The sequence below is a fragment of the Macaca mulatta genome, chromosome 8 (assembly GCF_049350105.2).
Source record: "Macaca mulatta isolate MMU2019108-1 chromosome 8, T2T-MMU8v2.0, whole genome shotgun sequence".
NCBI classification, from domain to species: Eukaryota; Metazoa; Chordata; class Mammalia; order Primates; family Cercopithecidae; genus Macaca; species Macaca mulatta.
The window spans coordinates 38774821-38795598 of record NC_133413.1 but is presented as its reverse complement, the minus strand read 5'-3'; the positions used below and the strand labels follow the sequence as shown (position 1 = coordinate 38795598).

Sequence of the window (20778 nt, the reverse complement as noted above, 5' to 3'; positions counted from 1 at the left end):
TTGACCTCAAATTTGCAATATATATTTTTAACTGATTTAAGTTTCTCTTTGAATAACACTACACTGCCTGATGTGTAGTGCACATAGCTTATTTCTGACTCATCCTTTTCATCTCCTATGATGCTGCTGTCATTCATTTCAAGTATCTAGGTATATTGGTCACCTCATACAATTTTACTATTAATACCTTAAAGAGTTATATTTTAAGTCAATTAAAAATAAGAAAAATAAAATATTTTAATTCATTTATTCTGTCTTGAATATTCTTTATATAGATCTCAGTTTCTGATCTATGTAATTTTCCTTCTGCCTGAAGACTTTCTTATCATCTTTTGACATTTCTTGTAGGGTAAGCCTGCTGGTGATAAACTGCCTCAGTTTTTGTTTGAGGAAGTCTGACTGTTTCCTTCAATTTTGAAGAAAAATTTTACTGCAAATAGAATTTTAGGTTGATGGGTTTTTTTCTTTCAATACTTTAATTCACTCCACTCTGTTCTTACTTATGGTTTCTGACAAAAAGACAACTATAATTATTTTCTATGCTTCTCCATGGGCAAGATGACTTCTTTTTCATTTGGGTTCTTTCATAATTTTCTCTATTTTTTTTTCTTAGCAGTTTGAATATGATACGCATAGTTGTATATATTCTATTATGTATCCTACTTGTTTTCTGAACTTTCCAGGTCTGTGGGTTAGCATTATTAATTTTGGAAAGGTCTCAGCTATTACTACTTCAAACATTTCTTCTCCATTTTTTCTTTCTCCTCCTCATATTACAGTTATGCATATATTCACATTTTAAATTTGGCCCACTTTTCTTTTATATTGTTCTTATTTTTTACTCTTCTTTATGCCCTTTTATATGAGTTTGGAAAATTTCTTAAGATGTATCCTCAAGAGTACTTATTCTCTCTCTTTTTTAGTTTAAATGCATTTTATTTTTAGACAATCTACATAACAAGTTTTTTTCCTTAAAAGTAATGCCTCCATGCCAAATAAGTCAGAGTCAAAACAATTAAAGAGCTCAAGATGACATCAGTCTCATTGTCTTAATCTCTGGTGTTGTGTCGATGACAAGTGGCAGCCAGTTGTGATGACAGTTGATAGATCCAAAGTAACTACCAAATTTGTTAACATCCTTTAATTTCTAAACCATTCTTTAAAACATCATATATGGGGTCACACTGACCATCCTTATGGTAGTTCAGCAGAGCAACCATGCCAAGTGGATTTAGGTTTTCACCAATAAAGAATTGGTAGTCTTGCTGGGCATGTAGCTCATGCCTGTAATACAAGCACTTTGGAAGGCCAAGGCAGGTGGATCACTTGAGGCCAGGAGTTTGAGATCAGCCTGGTCAACATGGTGAAACCCTGTCTCTACTAAAAATACAATAATTAGCTGGGCATGGTGGTGCGTGCCTGTAATCTCAGCTACTGGGGAGACTGAGGCAAGAGAATCACTTGAACCCAGGAGGCAGAGATTAGAGTGAGCTGTGATTGTGCCACTGCACTCCAGCTTGGGTGACAGAGTGAGACCCTGTCTCAAAAAGAAAAAAAAATGGAACTAGTAGTTTTTGAAATTAGCAAAGATGTGCTTGATTTGTTCTTCATTCCTGTTATAAAAGGTTTCACTCTTTCTGGTCTCTGTTCTTCAAGTTTTTCTTTGATTGATTTCATTTTTCTTTGATTGATTTCATTGATTGATTACATGAAATCAAAGTAGACTTCTTTTGTGAAGTTGCTTCCTACAAGTGATGGTTTGTAACAATATCAACACTAGTGATTATCGTACTTGCAGTAACTTCACCCTCAGTACTTTCAGAGGAGGAATCTCTGCCAATGAGTGAGTCATCAGTGTTCCCTGTTGTCTTACTGACCATCTTCTGCTCCACTTCCAGGCACAGCCCATTTGTGATCTCCCAGATCTTGTAAGTGTCAGAGAACATCTTATTGTGACTGATGAGGTCCTGGAAGGTAATCGTGATGGGGCTGAAGGGAGATGAAGGTGGCACTAGCTTAGCAGAAGCCTGGAGCTCAGAGCACAGTGCAGCCAGAATGGTGTTGTGGGGGAGGGAGGAGTGGGAGGAAAAGCTACTCTCCTTTTCGTGCTGTCCAGTCTACTGGTGAGCCAATCAAGGCATTTTCTATTTCCGTTACTGTAGTTTTGATTTCTAGTATTTCCTTTGATTATTTCTGAGGATTTCTACCTCTCTGCTTACATTGTCCATTTGTTGTTCCATGTTGTCTATGTTTTCTATCAGAGTCTTTAACATATTAATCCTACTTATTTCAAATTATGATAATTCCAAATTGGTATCATCTCTTAGATTGTTTCTGTTACTTGGTTTTTCTCCTCTATAAAATAAAAATAAAATCCTAAATCCCCCTTCCCCCTACCAACTGAACAGACTCCCTCTTGGCCAAAGGCACCACAGAAAAATCTTTAAAAACTGAGTTCCCAGCCATGACAGGAGAAGAGATCAGATGAGCCTCATGATACCTCCTCCCTTCTATCATTTCAACATGACTACTGACTAGTATTAATGTAAAAATAGAGATTATAAGACTGACAGAACAGACCCTTTGTGGCAATAAGATACCAAATTACAAACAGAACTTAAGGCCATTCTAGGCAAGGGTTATGTCATGTACCCTACCCTTAAGAAATAAATGACATTCGAACTGCCACAAAGCTTTTGGTTTGTTTCTCTAGTAGCTAAACAAGCACTGAACTTAAGATAAGCAATATTAAAACAATTTGTAGCTCACCACCACATTCTGACTAATTGATCCCTGTTCTACCAGCCATAACTACAGCTTTTATGGGACAAGAGACTGATTTCAGCACTTTCTACAGATAAGAAGACCGTCAACCATGGATTGGTTCTGGCCGATTTCCAGAAGCTACACTCTTACATGCATTCATGCCTTGAAAAGAAATTTTGATGTTTAAGGCCTAGTTGTGATACATTTAAATGTCTCATTTCTCCAAAAAAAATACAAATGGCCAATAAACAGATGAAAAAAATGCTCAACATTTTCAGAAAAACGCTCAACTAATCATCAGATAAACGCAAATTAAAACCACAATGAGATACCACCTTTACTCCAGCCAGAATGGCCATTATTAAAAGTCAAAAAACAATGGATGTGGTGAAAAGGGAGTGCTTCTACATGGTTGGTGGGAATGGAAATTAGTACAATCTGTATGGAAAACAGTATGGAGATTTCTCAGAGAATCACAAGTAGATCTACCACTCAATTCAGCAATCCCACTACTGGGTATCTACCCAAAGGCAATATAAGTAATTATATCAAAAAGACACCTACACACATATGTTTATTGCAGCACAATTCACAATTGTAAAGATATGGAAACAACCTATGTGCTCATCAACTGATGAGTGGATAAAGAAAATGTGGCATATATACACCATGGAATACTACACAGCCGTTAAAAAGAACAAAATAATGTATTTTGTCGCAACTTGGATGAAAGTAGAGTCCATTATTCTAAGTGAAGTAACTCAGTAATGGAAAACCAAATACTGTATGTTCTGACTTATAAGTGGGAGCTAAGCTATGGGTATGCAAAGGCATACAGAGTGGTATAATGGCCATTGAAGACTCAGAAGGGGGACACTGGAAGGAGAATGAGAGATAAAAAACTACATATTGGGTACAATGTATACTGCTTTGGTGACAGGTACACTAAAATTTCAGACTTCACCACGATGCAATTCATCCATGTAACCAAAAAACCACTTGTCCCCCTAAAGCAGACGTTAAAAAATTATTAAGTCTCTACCCCAAGGTAAACATGGGTCTCATGTTGCACGCACATTCATAGCTTTTCCTGTAACCTGTTGAATACATATGTTTTGCCAACCTGTTCAACATAAAGCTCCTAGCTCAACCCCTTTTCCTTTGAAATTCCTGTCTCTGTTTTTTCCTGAAGGCTCACTTCCCAGCTTGTGGGATGGCCACCTTACAGGCTGTAACCTTTTACAAGAAATAAAGTCTCCTTTCCGAATTTATAAATTGTGTGATTTCAAACTGAACATCTCAGAGAGTGTTTTGTTTTATTTTTGGCTTTTTGCATTCTTTGCAACTTTGTTTTACAATGGGATATGTTGTATTAGATAATAAGAACTGAGGTAAATAGGTGTTCAGTGTGAGATTTTATGTTAATCTAGCTGGGAATTGCACTATTGTTTGCTGTAGCTGTAGTTTTCAGTGGCTCCAAATTCCTCTAGTGTCATTGCTTTTGTCTACTTTGTTGTCTTCGGGTTTTCCTAAGAACTCCTTCTTGAATAATCTGTACCTTGCACCTCTTTCAACTATAATTCACTTTTGTGATACTGAAGCCCTATTGGTGTGGTGGTAATGTGTGGGATACAGGAAGATTATATGATTGTATGATGAAGTCTCAGATTTTTAGTGGGTCTGTTTTTGGAGGCTGTGACCATCAGCATGGATCTTAACTCCCCACATTTCTCCGTTCTTCTTCAGGTGATACAGGGGTAGAGTAGGAGACATGCCATTCCCTCAGCTGAGGCAAAGCCCTGGGAAAGTATTTTTTTTTCCCCTGGAGAGCAGGCCCTTGTAATGGAGAATGTTCTGATTCTATTTCTTTTTACATTTTTTTTAGACAGAGTCTTGCTCTGTGGCCCAAGCTGGGGTGCAGTGGCGCAATCTTGACTCACCACAACCTCCGCCTCCTGGATTCAAGCAATTCTCCTGCCTCAGCCTCCAGAGTAGCTGGGATTACAGGCGCCCACCACCTGACCAGCTAATTTTTGTATTTTTAGTAGATGGGGTTTCGCCATGTTGGCCAGACTAGTCTCGAACTCCTGACTTCAGGTTTTTTAAATTTTTTATTTGAGACAGAGTTTCACTCTGCCACTCAGGCTGGAGTGCAGTGGTGTGATCTCACACACTGCAACCTCCGCCTCCTGGCTTCAAGCGATTCTCCTGGCTCCAAGTGATTCTCCTGCCTCAACCTCCCCAGTAGCTGGAATTACGGGCACCCATCAACATGCCCAGCTAATTTTGGTATTTTTAGTAAAGACGTGGTTTCATCATGTTGGCCAGGCTGGTCTTCAACTCCTGACCTCAGGTGGATCCCTCCGCCTCGGCCTCCCAAAGTGCTAGGATTATAGGCGTGAGCCACCGTGCTTGGCCTCTGGCTGTATTTCACAATGGTTACTCTTTCTCTCACCCTGCCAGAGTCTCTGAGGGAATTTTTCTAGGCCTTTCACTGGAAAAATCCTGGAACTTGGTAGAATTCCTGAAGGCAAAACCCTCCAAAGTGTGCCCCCAGGAGTTTCTCATTCTATACCTTATCCACACTCAACCTGTAGTAATTTGGCCCAGTTATCATGTAAATATTCCCACTAGCTTACAGCTTCAGTGCTTCCCCCAGTGAACAGATCTCAGCTGTGATTCTGCACATTTTTGGATTTTGCCCTATAACTTCAGTTTCACTGATGGGCCATGAAAAGTCTCTAATTTCTCAGTTTGTTTAGTTTTTTGTTATTGTAAGGACAGGAGTAATGACTTCAAAGATCTTTACAAGTCAGAGTTAAAACTGGAACTTCAACCACAGCTTTCCTTATTCACTAAGACTGCTTCCCCTAGGCCACAGAAACAGAAGGCTTGGTTTTCTTCCTTTTTTTTCCCCCCGTTTTTTGTTGTTGTTGTTTGTTTTTTTTCTGTTTTTTGGTTTTGTTTTGTTTTGTTTTTTTTTTCCTTTTTTTGAGATGGAACCTCACTCTTTTTCCCAGGCTGGAGTGCAGTGGCTCAATCTCGGCTCACTGCAACCTTCACCTCCCGGGTTCAAGCGATTCTATACTGCCTCAGCCTCCGGAGTAGCTGGGAGTACAGGTTTGCCCCACCACACCTGGCTAATTTTTGTACTTTTAGTAGAGACATGGTTTCGCTATGTTGGCCAGAGTGGTCTGGAACTCTTGACCTCAGGTGATCCACCCGCCTCAGACTCCCAAAGTTCTGGGATTACAGGCATGAGCCACCGCGCCCGGGGACTGGTTTTCAAATGTGGATCACATCACGGCATACCTCCGCCACGCGTTTAACCTGAAAACTCCCCTTTCAGTAATTAAATACACTTTATTCACGGGTCATTATGATGTGATTTATGACATATGTGTAATTGTCAGAATTACTGTGGGTAATTAAAATATGAAGTGAATGCTGCCAGAGGCTTTAGTCCCTCTCAATGTCCTCATTAAAAATCAGGAGCTGACCAAATTATAAATAGACTGGTTTGCACAAGTTCCCAGCAAAACCTAATTATGAAACTTATCCTTATTCTATCAGAACTCACTCCATTAGTCATGCAAATTCTGAAAATGATTAAGTTATTTTATGTGCCGGAATTGTGGAATTAATAATAAAGAGGTGGGTAGCAGTAATTAGCCATTACTATGAAACTTCATTATCTCAGGTCATTCTGGGTCAAAGTTGCATGTCTTCCCAACCCCACACCCAACACACTGAAGATGCATCCCTACCTTTAAGATAGTTTAATACATGATTTAATGGTTTTAGTGAATTTATGATAACTTTTTTAAATGAAAGCTAAGCTAGGAGAAGGAAGAGGATTTATGAACTCTGTATGAGGTAGTATTTTGCAACTGATTGGACACAGATATTTGGCAATCAGCAGAAGCCTTTTTTTTTTTTTTTTTTTTTTTTAAAAACAGGGTCTGGCTCTGTCATCCAGGCTAGAGTGCAATGACATCATCTCAGCTCACTGCAGCTTCAACCTCCTGGGCTCAAATGATCCTCCCACTTCAGCCTCCCAAGTAGCTGGAACTACAGGCATGTGCCACCACACCTGGCTAATTTTTGCATTTTTTTTTTTTTTTGTAGAGACAGGGTTTCACCATGTTGCCCAGGCTGGTCTTGAACTCCTGGACTCAAGTGATCCTCCCACCTCTGCCTTCCCAAGTGCTGGGATTACAGGCGTGAGCCATGGTGCCCAGCCAGTGGAAGTCTTTCTTCCCAGAAAAGGCAAAGCACAACAAGGAGAAATTAGTTACCCTGAGGTTGTTTCTGGATATGGCAGCTGGAACAGGAGTAAATGATAAAGTTCAAAGCTTAGATGATTATGTCTCATTTTCTCTCTAATTTCACAGGTAGGGGATTTAGCTTGGAGAGAATAAATGACTGCCAGTTACTAAGAGAGCCAGATATCAAGCCTAGTGCTATGTGTCTCTTCTTTAAAGCGTGATAGGCAACCAACTGATGAGGAAATTGGTGAGCATCAACTTTCTCAGCATGTTGAGAGAACTTTGATGGCTGGTCACGCTAAATGTTCAGAGGAAGAAAAAATAATTCACTGATTGTTCAGCTTGGTGAATTATAGCCTCTCATGAGACAAGAAAATAACTATGTGGAAACACAGATATCATGATGCTTATTCAGAAGATGCTAAGAACTTTGATGACTCATTCAATATATCTCTGCATAAGTAAGAGCAAATAAAATGCAAAAGATAAGGAAGGAAAAAAGAGATGGATAGAAAAGGAAGGGAAGGAGAAGAAAGAAAAAAAGAGAAATGCATATTTTATAGATTGATTCTATATATAAGAGTTAAACAAATGTGGCGGACCTGGTGGCTCACGCCTGTAATCCCAGCACTTTGGGAGGCCGAGGTGGGAGGATCACCTGAGGTCAGGAGTTTGAGACCAGCCTGACCAACATGGAGAAACCCCATCTCTACTAAAAATACAAAATTAACTGGACGTGGTGGCGCATGCCTGTAATCCCAGCTACTCAGGAGGCTGAGGCAGGAGAATCACTTGAACCTGGGAGGAGGTTGCAGTGACCGAGATCGTGCCATTGTACTCCAGCCTGGGCAACAAGAGCAAAACTCCATCTCAAAAAAAAAAAAAAAAAAAAACAAAAAAAACCCCAGTGAAATGTTTATGTATCAGTCAGCCTATGGGGGCTCAGTGCTGCCAATTTGGTGAGGACAATGGGGTTTATGCAAATGTCCCTTTGTAGAGGCAATGGGAGAAAAGAAGCAGAGAAGGGCCAAGAGTTATCTCTCACAGGAATACAGAAATTCTAGCTCTGCATACATAACTAATTGACTGCCTTTGTAAACTCAACTATCTGAAATTCACACTTTTACACACTCTCTCTCTGGGTTAAGGACAGAAAACTTTCTGTGCTACTCAAGAATGAGATCTCAAATGAGAAGGAGCAATGCTGTGAACTTTGCCTGGAAAGAAACAGTCCTCCACAGCCCTGCCGGTTTCAGGTGTGACTGGTAAATATGGACTTTTAAATGGGCTTATCCAAATGACATCCTCACATGAATGAGACAAACAGAGAGAAACCCATATGAAAGGTCCTTTTGGAAATGACATAAAAGAAGAAACGATTGAGACAAGGGAGTCAAGAGGTGTGGTAAAAGAGAATGGGTCTCTTTGTGGAGAGGCTGTAGATGACTGTCTGCAAATCACTCCTAGTAAGGTAGCACTTTTAAGAGATGATGGCGAGGCCGGGCGCGGTGGCTCAAGCCTGTAATCCCAGCACTTTGGGAGGCCGAGACGGGCGGATCACGAGGTCAGGAGATCGAGACCATCCTGGCTAACACGGTGATACCCCGTCTCTACTAAAAAATACAAAAAACTAGCCGGGCGAGGTGGCGGGCGCCTGTAGTCCCAGCTACTCGGGAGGCTGAGGCAGGAGAATGGTCTAAACCCGGGAGGCGGAGCTTGCAGTGAGCTGAGATCCGGCCACTGCACCCCAGCCTGGGCGACAGAGCAAGACTCTGTCTCAAAAAAAAAAAAAAAAAAAAAAAAAAAAAAAAAAAAAAAAGATGATGGCGAAAGGACTGAATATTTAGGGATCTGGGGATGAGGAGATGAGTAACAGAGATTGATAAACTCGTGAAGATGCAGAGCTTTATAGGAGGGAAGGTAAGAATCTGGCTGTAACATGGTGACTCAAATACCTATCTTTGACAAATGTTGGGGCCAGTAAACTTGAGTGTGTGTGTGTGTGTGTGTGTGTGTGTGTGTGTGTGTGTGTGATTTGACTTCTCCCAGCAACATCACGAGGTAGGCAGGAAAAAATATTTTTATCCACATTTTATGATGAAGAGAAATTAAGTGACTCATTCAAAGTCCCAAGATGGTGAGCAATGAATTTGAATTCCAGACACTCAGGCTTTGGGTCTATGATATGTTCCTCTATAATATGCTAGTACTTTGTACAACTACTCAGAATGAATGTAGTAGTGTGTGTGCAGACTAGGTGAGGAAAATTTCATGTTTCCCCCATCCCCTTAAAAAAGTTGGTTGGCTTGACCAGGTGAAACGGCTCACTTCTGTAACTCCAGTGATTTGGGAAGTCAAGGTGGGAGGATCACTTGAAGCCAGGAGTTTGAAACCAAAGTGGGCAACACAGTGAGACCCTATCCCTACCAAAAATTTTAAAAATTAGCTGGGCATGGTGGTTCATGACTGTTGTACTAGTTACCCCAGAGGCTAAGGTGGGAGGATTGCTCAAGCCTGCTGTGATGGTGCCACTGCATTCCAGCCTAGATGACAGAGCAAGACCCTCTCTCAAAAAAAAAAAAAAAAAAAAACCAGTTGGCTGGCCTTTTAGTGAGTTAACTTTCTCTCCTCCTCCAATGGTTGCAAAGCCTCAGAACTTTGCAGAATGGCTCCCGAAAGGGTTGGTGGCTGCCTGGACCTGTCAGTGGGGGCAGCTAATGACCCCTAAAGGCACACTGCCTTCAGTGTGTAGGAACTCTTGGAGCACCATGTTCCTGCCTCCTCTGTGAGATATTGAGAACCTCCAGGGTGCTCCTTTTATTTATTTTATATTGATGCCCAGGGCCCTGCAAAGCAATCCACATTACTCAGAATCCTTCATGCCCCACCCCCAAGCCCAACAACAGGATGTTTGCAGTATTAGTCACTTACTCAAAGAATATTCAATTATTTCTGTGCATCTTTCTTTTTGTTCTACCAGATTTTCTTTTTTAATTTCTCAGCTTTTTAGGAAAAAAGTAACATGACACATTTACCTCCAAATGTGGAGGTGGGTGTCTCAGCAAGAGGCGCTCAGGAAAAAAATGCATTTGAAAACTGCAATTTTTGGCTGCTGGTGCCAGATACAGCCACCTCATCTCTTGCTTGAAACCCAAACAGGGTGACTGCCAGTCAGGAATTCCAACCAGCTGGTGGGATTGGCCTAAAGCATCTGACAAAGGGATCCCTTTCCTCAACAGCAACTTCCCCACCTCTTTCTCGCTCCCTTTTGCTTGAGAATGCACAGTTTTGCACTTGTCCTTCATACCAATAACTGGAGGGTGGGAATTATTCAGAAAGCCTGTGTTCGACACCCCATCTGTTCATTTCTGACAGCAATATATAATGTAAGGCTATAAAAACTTGAAAAATAATGCAACAGAAAAAGGGATTGACTCAGCTCCAAGAGGCCATAAATGGTAACAAATACCACTGGATGATTTATTTCATGCTGCAATCTTTACAGTAAGTCATCTTTCAGACATTTCCTTGTGACAGGTTTTAATAATATTAATGCCCAGAGCAATCCAAATCATCGCCAATAGACGTATTTATCAAGCTGCCAATCCGAGTAAATGAAATTCTATAAGCAATAATGTAACATGTTTAAAAGAAGCTAATAAAACAAGTCAGCAGAGAAATATTACTTCAAAGTATTCTCTCCCTCTAATCCAGTCCTGCATGTTATACAGCCAAAATGCAAATCTTTCCATACTTGATTTATTGCTCCAAAAATACCAATGACCTTTTCCCAAGCTTCTGTATATTCACTCTCATACATTCATAAAGCCTGCAGTACATCCTGCCAGAGTTGCTGCACACTGGAGTGCTTAGCATTTATTGTTATGTTTGTCCTGCTTTTACGCAAGTACTTGATTGGCGGCTGGAGTGAATAACATCTAAGTTTCCAAACCTTATTAAAATGTAACAAATACCCTAACCATAAACCAATCTTTTACAGTGCCCACTCGAGGCAGGCCTTCCAGAAGATCTGAGAAAGTGACTTGAGCAAAGTCCCAGTGATTTACTATTATAGTTGCCAGGTAAATTTCACCTGAGGGAAAGCCAATCTGCATTTTCCTTCAATCAGGTTTGCTTTGCTTTGTACTAATTTTTTTTCTTATTCCTGCAGATCACAGTACGCCAGCTGTTGAAGCATTCGGCATTTCAAATGCAGCTCAAGATCTGCCTCCTGCAGGAAGCCTTCCTTATTAATTTCACTATTTTTCTGATCTCTAGCACAATACCTGACCCATCCCTCAACACAGCTCTCTCATTCATAAATTCACGAAAGCACAATGCATATCAAAGGCACTCAACAAATATTAGATGGAAATATGCTCTGCATTAATTTATTCAATCGATTCTGCAATTAATTGATGGCTAATTTTGCTTGCATACCAGACACATACTTCTCAAGGTTAGATTTATACCACAAGTGTGTGTTATACCACTGTGTACCTAGTAGGTATAGCAAAAATATAATTTTATACAAAACTATAGCATATTATGTGTATATATATAACATAAAAATATATTTTTATATATCTCATATATTTCATATATATATATACACGCACACGCACACACACACATGCCTGAATTGCACAAGTACTTGATTGGCAGCTGCAGTGAATAACATCTAAGTTTCCAAGCCTTATTAAAATGCAAGAAATACCCAAGCCATAAACCAATCTTTCACAGTGCCCACTCAATGTAGGCCTTCCAGAAGATCTGAGAAACTGACTTCAGCAAAGTCCCAATGATTTACTATCATAGTTGCTAGGTAAATTTCACCTGGGGGAAAGCCAGTCTACATATCCCTATATATAAAATTGTTCATAAATAATATATAAAACATATATAATGTATTAAAATGTATTATATATTTATATACATATACAATCTTATATAAAATATGTAAATACTTTTAAGCATTATACTGTCAATTAAGGCAGATATGCATGTATAATTATATTTTATATATATAAAATATACACATATGGCCTAATTGATGTGATAATGCTTAAAAGTATTTTTTTACTATGGCTATTGTTTTTGTGTTTATTTGGAATAAATCCTTTGGCGTTTCTTCCAAGTCCGTGTCTGCACTTCTTTACTTCTTTGAGAACTATTTCATCCCCTACCCAATGGTCAAGTTTGTTCCCAATGTCTCCACTTCCTGATATAACACAGAAAGCTGACTTGACTTGAGTCAATCGGATACTCTCGTAATAAGAAACAGAGAAACTGAGAAGCTAGTCACCTAGTTTGTGAGCAGGGATATGAGTTCAGTACAGGGACAACCACCTGCTGCTTTACAGAGGTAAAGAAAGTCTTTGTGCAGTGTGAGGTCTACACAACAGCTCACGTGGACCCACGGCAGAGTGCAGCTGAGAGGGCATCCTCCTTGGGTGGGGCACACAGATTTTCCATTCCTGGTTCCAGTCTCACCTGAAGGCCAACACCACTTTCTCCCTTAGAGTTTTTCTGATCTGAAATTCCTTATCAGAAATTTTCTTGTCTTTATTTTTAATTGGTTTATCTTACTTGCAATTAATTGGGCATTATTTAAAATATTTATATTTTATTGCTAAATTAGCTTTTTAAAATACCACGAGAGGCACATTTTTGTTTGAAAAGAGATCATTCCTTATAATGAGAAGCTAGGTATTTTTGGGATGTTAATAAAATACAAAATCCTTTTCATCTTGGTAATCTGGGGTATTTAGAATTGAGTTTTGGAATATCCTTGGAAGGCAGGGAGAATTTATTAGGCAAATATGGGAAGACAGAAACACATTCTATGTATACACACAGGACCAAGGCAGATAAGAAGTATAATGCATATTTGGACAAGTGAGAGGGTAGAATATAGTTTGAGTTAAGAGGGCTTTTGAGAGATAGAAACTATATAATAAAGGGCATTGTTAAGGATTTTGATCTCATTCTTAAGGGCATGGAAAAACCATTCCAGGGAAGCAGTATTTCACATTTTCATTTTTGCTGCATCCCTCAAGCTGTGATATAAAAACAGAGAAGAAGGGACAAGTATAGATATGGGAAGACCACACCAGAGGATATTTCAGTGTTTGTCTAGGAAGAGAAGATGGTAGCTTGATTTGGGATTAGAATTAAAAATGGAAAAACTAGGCCAGGTGTGGCGGCTCATGCCTGTAATCCCAGCACTTTGGGAGGCTGAGGCAGGAGGATCACCTGAGGTCAGAAGTTTGAGACTAGTCTGGCCAACACAGTGAAACTCCATCTCTACTAAAAATACAAAAATCAGCTGGGTGTGGTGGTGGGCACCTGTAATCTCAGCTACTTGGGAGGCTGAGGCATGAGAATCGCTTGAACCCAGGAGGCGGAGGTTGCAGTGAGCCAGGATCGCACCATTGCACTTCAGCCTGGGCGACAAGAGTGAAACTCTGTCTCAAACAAAAAACAAAAACAAAAAAAAAAGGAAAAACTAGAGATTCAAGAAATTCTTAGGAATAAAATAGAGAAAGCAAGAGGGTTGACTGAACTGAGGAGAGAAACCCTTCTCACATCTTCCTCACTTGATTCTATGAACCCTTAACCCACCTGCTAGCCCAGGTGTGAACAATCTGCAGCCCCTTCTGGGTTCACATTGATCATCTGCTTTGCCCTTTGTTTTTGCTTATTTTAGAGTGTGTTTCTAAGTGCAGGTAACAGAAAGTTAGAGAGAAATCAGGTGCTTGGGAAAAGTGTTGATTTTATAATTGTATTCTCTAATTTGGTATAGTAAATTATTTTTCCAGAATCCAGTTGCTCTTCCTACTTCTCTGTTTCTTCTCTTGTCTCCTCACCTCCTTTCTGCTTCAGTGCTCCCATCACCAACATCTGGCCTTGTGTATGTGCTATGATTCTTAGGGTGGAAACAGACAAGCTAGGGGGTGTATTATTAGACAAGGCTTTGAAGAAGCCTCTTATCCCCTGACATTTTGATATCCATACCTACATACACACCCACCTTGGAAAGTACTGTTTCATCTCTTCTCTACTCTTATTTCTTGGCTTGAAAAAGTACTAGAACCAAATGTAGTGGGTGCAAGGTGAACTGAAGAAGAGGAAAGGAGGAAGAAGGGGAATGAGGAGGAGAACTTGAGGCAGCTCCACAGATCTGGAGGTAAGAATCTGGTGTAAGATTCTGGGTAAGAATGTCTGGTGACAGAGCACCTCATTAGGAATGCCTACCCTGCCCTGTCTCCAAGAAAGAAGATGGTTCTAGGTGGGAAGATAGACCTTGAAAGACTGTTGGAAGGAGGGATAGAATCAGGGTTGACAGAGATGATCTGCTTGTATAATTATACAAAGATGTTTCTTCTGCGATCTTATTCCTGATTCCCTAAAGATTGAGAGTCCTCTGACATAGCTCTTGGACTTTGAAAAACAGAAAAATGTAAAAGCCACCCAGGATGGTTCCTTGTCTGTTTTCTTTTTTAATACATTCACTCAAATCTTTCCTGATTAGCTTTAAAGAAACCCAGATAGCATCTATGTAGAGAAGTCAAAGCCTTATGCCAGTGGGTTCACAGATTTTTTATTTTTATATATTTATTTATTTTTGCCTAGCTCTGAACTTGTCCTGGGTGGCCCTACGGGATGCATGATGGAAATTAATTAGTTTGAGTGGGACCTGGGTTGCTGTGGGAAGGAGATACTGGTACTGTTCCTGGAAGACTAAACTCACAAGCCAAGCAGATACCTGGCCCTGAAAATCCCTTCAAATTGTCTTTTGCCTCTGACTTATCTCTAAGTCTCTTAAAACTGGTTTCCAAGTTTTAAGATTCATTAAAGAATTCCTGAAAAGAATAAAACAGAAGTCAATTGACAAAAAAGAAGGCACGTTGTCCAAGGTCCTGGCAGCAGATAACTATGCTGTGGGCAACAGCTGAAACCAGGGATTTTTAGAAAGATCTCTGCATATTTATATTTATACCTAAACAGTGTAAAATCCAGGCACCAGGCTTGACTGAGTATAAAATCAAACAATATTTCAGTTGAAGCAAAGCCAGCTAATATGCATGAAAATATTTTTCTTAAAAATATTGTTTTATGAACTAGAACAGTGTGGCGATTCCTCAAGGATCTAGAACTAGAAATACCATTTGACCCAGCCATTCCATTACTGGGTATATACCCAAAGGATTATAAGTCATACTGCTATAAAGACACATGCACACATATGTTTATTGCGGCACTATTCACAATAGTAGTGACTTGGAATCAACCCAAACGTCCATCAGTGACAGACTGGATTAAGAAAATGTGGCACATATACACCATGGAATACTATGCAGCCATAAAAAAGGATGAGTTCATGTCCTTTGTAGAGACATGGATGCAGCTGGAAACCATCATTCTCAGCAAACTATCACAAGAACAGAAAACCAAATACCGCATGTTCTCACTCATAGGTGGGAATTGAACAATGAGATCACTTGGACACAGGAAGGGGAACATCACACACTGGGTCCTATTGTGGGGAGAGGGGAGGGGGGAGGGATAGCATTAGGAGATATACCTAATGTAAATGACGAGTTAATGGGTGCAGCACACCAACATAGCACATGTATACATATGTAACAAACTTGCATGTTGTGCACATGTACCCTAGAACTTAAAGTATAATAAAAAAAATTATTTTATGAACTAGAAATTTTAATGTGCTCTTTACTTGTAATAAAATGCGAATATAAAGGTATTAATCATAATTATTACATGCAATAAGTAAACAAAAACTGGGCATTTTTATTTTGGAAGGTCACTTGCATTGTTGTCAATTACAAACTCATATCACTGGATTAAAAGGCTACTTTGAATCAAAGTCTGTAAATTTTGCCACTCCTTATTTTTGGCTCTTCTAGATCTCCCAGTATAGATATAATATATCTGTAATGTGTGTGTGTGTGTATATATCTGTAATGTATATGTTATATATAACATATATAATATATAACATAACCTATATAACATAATATATGTTATTATGGATTATATATTATATATAACATAATATATAATAAAATATACAATACATTATATAGTATATCTGTAATATATATTATATATCTGTAATGTATATATGTAACACATGTAAGTATTGGTATGTATGAATAAGTCATACATATGTGTGTATATATATACACACATACATGTGATTTATTTTGATTGTTTCTTATGTGGCAACACGAAAATCTTCCCCTAAAGCGTAATATATCTGCAATATGTGCACTAGCAATTCTAAGAAAATGCATTAAAAGATTTCTTCCATTATCTAAACAGAACATTTTAGAAGTTTGGGACAGACTGAAAATGGCAGCTTCTTTCATACTTATACATGGCCTTATGATTTTTTTTAACTAGCTTTTTCCCCACTGGTACCTCAGATGTAAATGAGATATAATACCACCTACATTCATTAGGAGGAAACCAGGAAGCAGAAGGGCAGCAATCTGGCTGGGTTATGATTGGAACTGGGCTTAGAACCCCTCTGGGAGGAAGAGAGGGGTTCTAAGGAAGGAACAGAACCCCTCTGGGAGGAAGAGAGGGGTTCTAAGGAAGGAACAGAACCCCTCTGGTGGAACAGAGAGCAGGGAGGGAAAGGAACATTCGAGGAGAAGAATTTGTTAAAGGTGCCTTTTCTTAACCTTCTCTCGGCAAGAAAGATTTTCCCAATTAAATGGGGACTGTTACAGACTCCATACTCACTTGTTCTTGATGTTTATTTTAAAAGGTATAAATAATTGTGTGAAAGCCAATAATATATTGTGTTGGGTAAGCTAATAATCTATAGTGTTGGGTAAACAGCCTTTATATTTGATGCTAAGTTGAAGAGGACAATGATGGTTGTGTCCTCACCTGACACACAGATACCCCAACACCCCTCATGAGATGAAGCCCAGCTCAGGGATGATGCCACCAAGATCTCCTACCCAGGGAGGGCACGTGGTGGCACCTGTGCCTGGGATGTCACATGAATGTCCTGCCACTCTGTACCATCTTTCAGTGAGGATAGAGTGGCGCTCCCACTATCACCCTGTGAGCAGAGGAAACTCCAGATTTTAAAATGAAAATGAGGGCTTATTTCTTATCTTTACATAAGGACTGCCCCACAGAATTCTATATAATAATCTACTCATTTACAGTGTAAAACAGAACAGCATTTAGGAAAAAAAAATGCATTTCCACATGTTTTAAGGAACATGACTATTGCTTAAAGCGAGATGGGCTTATAAATAAAAAAGAATGGTGACTACTCGGCTTTTCCTGGGGCTTTGAAGAGAACTGAGTAGGTTTCCAGGGAATCAGGTTATTTGGTTTACTTCTTAGCACTATCTTCAGCAATATTTCAGAGTGAAATAAGTAAAATATCTGTTCCTTTTCATTTGGCAGCAGAAAAGATCCAGGGAAAAAAATAAATAAGAAATATGTAATCCCCACGGTGTAATCCCACGGTATGGAAACTTACTTCTCTTAAATACCTCCCTCTGGCATAATTGACTTTTCATGTGCATTTTAATAATGATATTTCAGCAGGTTGCAAGAGATTTTTTTTCCCTCCTGTTGTTGTTGTTGTAAATTATGGCTTGGAAAAAAAGTGTTATAAATCTAATTACATTTTCACTTATATTAACAAGTCAGCACAATCTTCCAGCATGTTTACCAAGCAATTCCAATATTTACAGCTGACCTAATTGGTTGTGGGGTAGAGGCAATGAACAATATTTTATTGTCCTGATCGTTGCGCATGTGCTGAAGACAGCTGCCAAGTTGTAAGGCTGCCCAGCAACCCTGAAGTTCTGCCTGCCTTGTGCTTGCAGTCGTCAGCCAGCTGTGGAACAGAGAGCAAGGAGAGAAAAGGGCGTTCAAGGAGAAGAATTTGTTAAAGGTGCCTTTTCTTAACCCTCTCTCAGCAAGAAAGATTTTCCCAATTAAATGGGAACTATTACAGACTCCACACTCACTTGTTCTTGATGTTTATTTTAAAAGGTATAAATAATTGTATAAAAGTCTATAATATATTGTGTTGGATAAGCCAATAATCTATAGTGTTGGGTAAGCAGCCTTTATATTTGATGCTAAGTTGAGGAGGACAATTATGGTTGTGTCCTTGACTTTCACTATCAAAAGTGGTGTGGTCTTTAGGAGCCAAGCATGGGTCTAATACAGGTGGAGAATTCTTATTTCTCTTATCTTTAAAGAAAAGGTTGGGAGTGGGGGTTGGGGGAAGGAAAGAAAGAAAGTAATTATTCTTAGTAGGCAAGGACCACATTGCTCCCTGGGGAGAATGAGACAGGGTCTACTTCTCTTACTACTAAAAGTGAATTCTGCTGCCACTTTGCCACCCCCACAAGATGTAAATTGTTGGGTTTTTTTGTTGTTGTTGTTTGTTTGTTTTTTGAAATGGAGTTTTGCTCTTGTTTCCCCGGCTGGAGTGCAATGGTGCAATCTAGGCTCACTACAACCTCCACCTCCCAGAGTCAAGCGATTTTCCTGCCTCAGCCTCCCGGGTAGCTAGGATGACAGGTGTGAGCCACCACACCCAGCTAATTTTTTGTATTTTTAGTAGAGACGGGGTTTCACCATGTTGGCCAGGCTAGCCTCAAACTCCTGACCTCAGGTGATTCACCCGCCTTGGCCTCCCAAAGTGCTGGGATTACAGGCATGAGCCACCGCACCCAGCCCAAGATGTTAATTGAAATAACATTTATCTCTAAGTCCTCTGTCTTACCTACTCAAACTGTTGGTGTTAGCACAAATGCAGAATTTTAATATAATTTTAGCAGAAAGCTGCTTTGCGGTGACTCTCCAGACCTTGGGTTCAATTATTTTATGGGACACTCCTGCCTCTTGCATAGCGATAATTGCTAGCATTTATTTAATGCTTACTATTCAATGCCGGGAACTTCTCTCAAAGTCTTATACTTAATCTTTTCATAATTTCTATGAGATTGGTATTACTTATTTTACTGAGTGGGGGATCTGAGCCACAGGACAGTAAGTGACTTGCTCATGGTCACAGAGCATGAGCATCACAGAGTTGTGATCTGACACTTCACAGTTTACTGCTGGAGCCCCCACCATAGTTACAGGGTGGGGCAGTGTCCCTCTTTATCCCTCATTCTGAAGCCAAAAAGCTAACATAGCATAGCATGCGATAGGCTTCGAGATGTGGTATTGGACATACACAGAAGACTCTTGTTGGAGGTCGTCTACAATTATACCTCCCCTTTATGGTGATACCTGAAATCTGTTAGGGCTTTGTTCCTTAGCTGAAGTCTCTGATCCATGATGAAAGGGAAGCTGCCCCAGAGGGGTTAATATTTTATTCTTCTGTTTTTGCAAATGAAGTTTTAGATAATAGATGTTGATGAGGACATTTAAGTGTCTGGGGACTGTGAGCCCCTGAGAAAGATGATGGTAAGGTGTTACTCGGAGGGCAAATAACACAAACTGAAAATCAGTGCCATTTCCCTACTTCACATTTTTTTTCCCTTGGAAACTATGCAAGTCATGTCTCAAGGCCTTGAAGAGAGTTTTACTTAGAAACAGTGACTAAACTTCACATAATCTTCACCTTGTCTTATAGAGTCGGTCTTTTATATCTGACCCTAAACAGACAAGGTCTCATTCCTGCCTTTTAGGAGATTATAAATGAGATGAAGAATAAAAGCATGCAAATACTAGTTAACTAATGCAAATAAATATATGCACTCAGTAAATGATCAGTCATCCCATCGTAATTTTTATTGCAATGATCTGAGGGCCACTTCCTCATCTTAGCAACCAGCCAAATCAATTTCCATACCCATAATTCCAGGAGAATTGGTTTTTAGTTTTTTAAAAGACCTGTCCACAGACTCACAAAGATATTTACAAAATGCCTTGTCCCTCCTTTATTATAGTCTGTTAAGCTAGGCAGGATGAGGGAGATGAGAGTAATGGAAGAGATATGCTGAGTTTTCCATGGTACAGTTCTGATGCTTTTATGAAGCCTAAAGCTATCCTTCTGCTATTTTTAGGCAATAACAATAAAATGTTGTTTGTTAATCTAAAGAATCAGTTTATTCAATACATACTTGATAAATTATTGCGTGCGCGCGCTCTCTCTCTCTCTCTCTCTCTATATATATGGTACTTTGCTAGGATTGTGGCACATTGCTTCTCAAAAATGGGATTTTTGCCTATGAATACAAAATAAGAACTAGAAAAGAGGTATTTAGAGGATCTGAAGGAAAATATCAAGTCATCTTTTCAAAATTCTTATTTCCTGCCACCCTAACTCTTTCATCTGTTTTTGGAACTCAGGCTCATTGTGATTAAAAGTATAGTTTCTATACGTATATGTGTATGTTTATTTTCAATCCTACCCCTAGAATATCCCCCATAATTATATGAGAATGTATTTTGTCCTGCTATCTTCTTTGGTCTTGCTATTGAGACCTGATGAAAATATTTATTAAACTTCATTGCAGACACATAGCCCTGCTAGGGATCCTGGTGGTCCCAAATTACACCATCAATTAAAATGAGAGAAAACATATTTTAGGGGTCCTAGAATCTCAGGTGGAAAACCATATAATGGGAAACATAAGTGCCAATTGGACTCTTAGGGAAAGGTAACTCTGGAAGATGAAATACTGGCCATATAGTGTTACGTGAATGTAGCTTTCCAGAA

At 39.4% G+C, this 20778-nt stretch overlaps 1 protein-coding gene and 1 pseudogene across 1 annotated transcript in view; both read right to left on the bottom strand.

Moving 5' to 3' along the window:
• Window positions 1-20778, bottom strand: part of KCNU1 (potassium calcium-activated channel subfamily U member 1) — a 162599-nt gene that overhangs the window by 51172 nt on the left and 90649 nt on the right. The gene's annotated exons all lie outside the window — the stretch shown is intronic.
• On the bottom strand, window positions 1131-18956 carry LOC144330645 (translationally-controlled tumor protein-like; annotated as a pseudogene).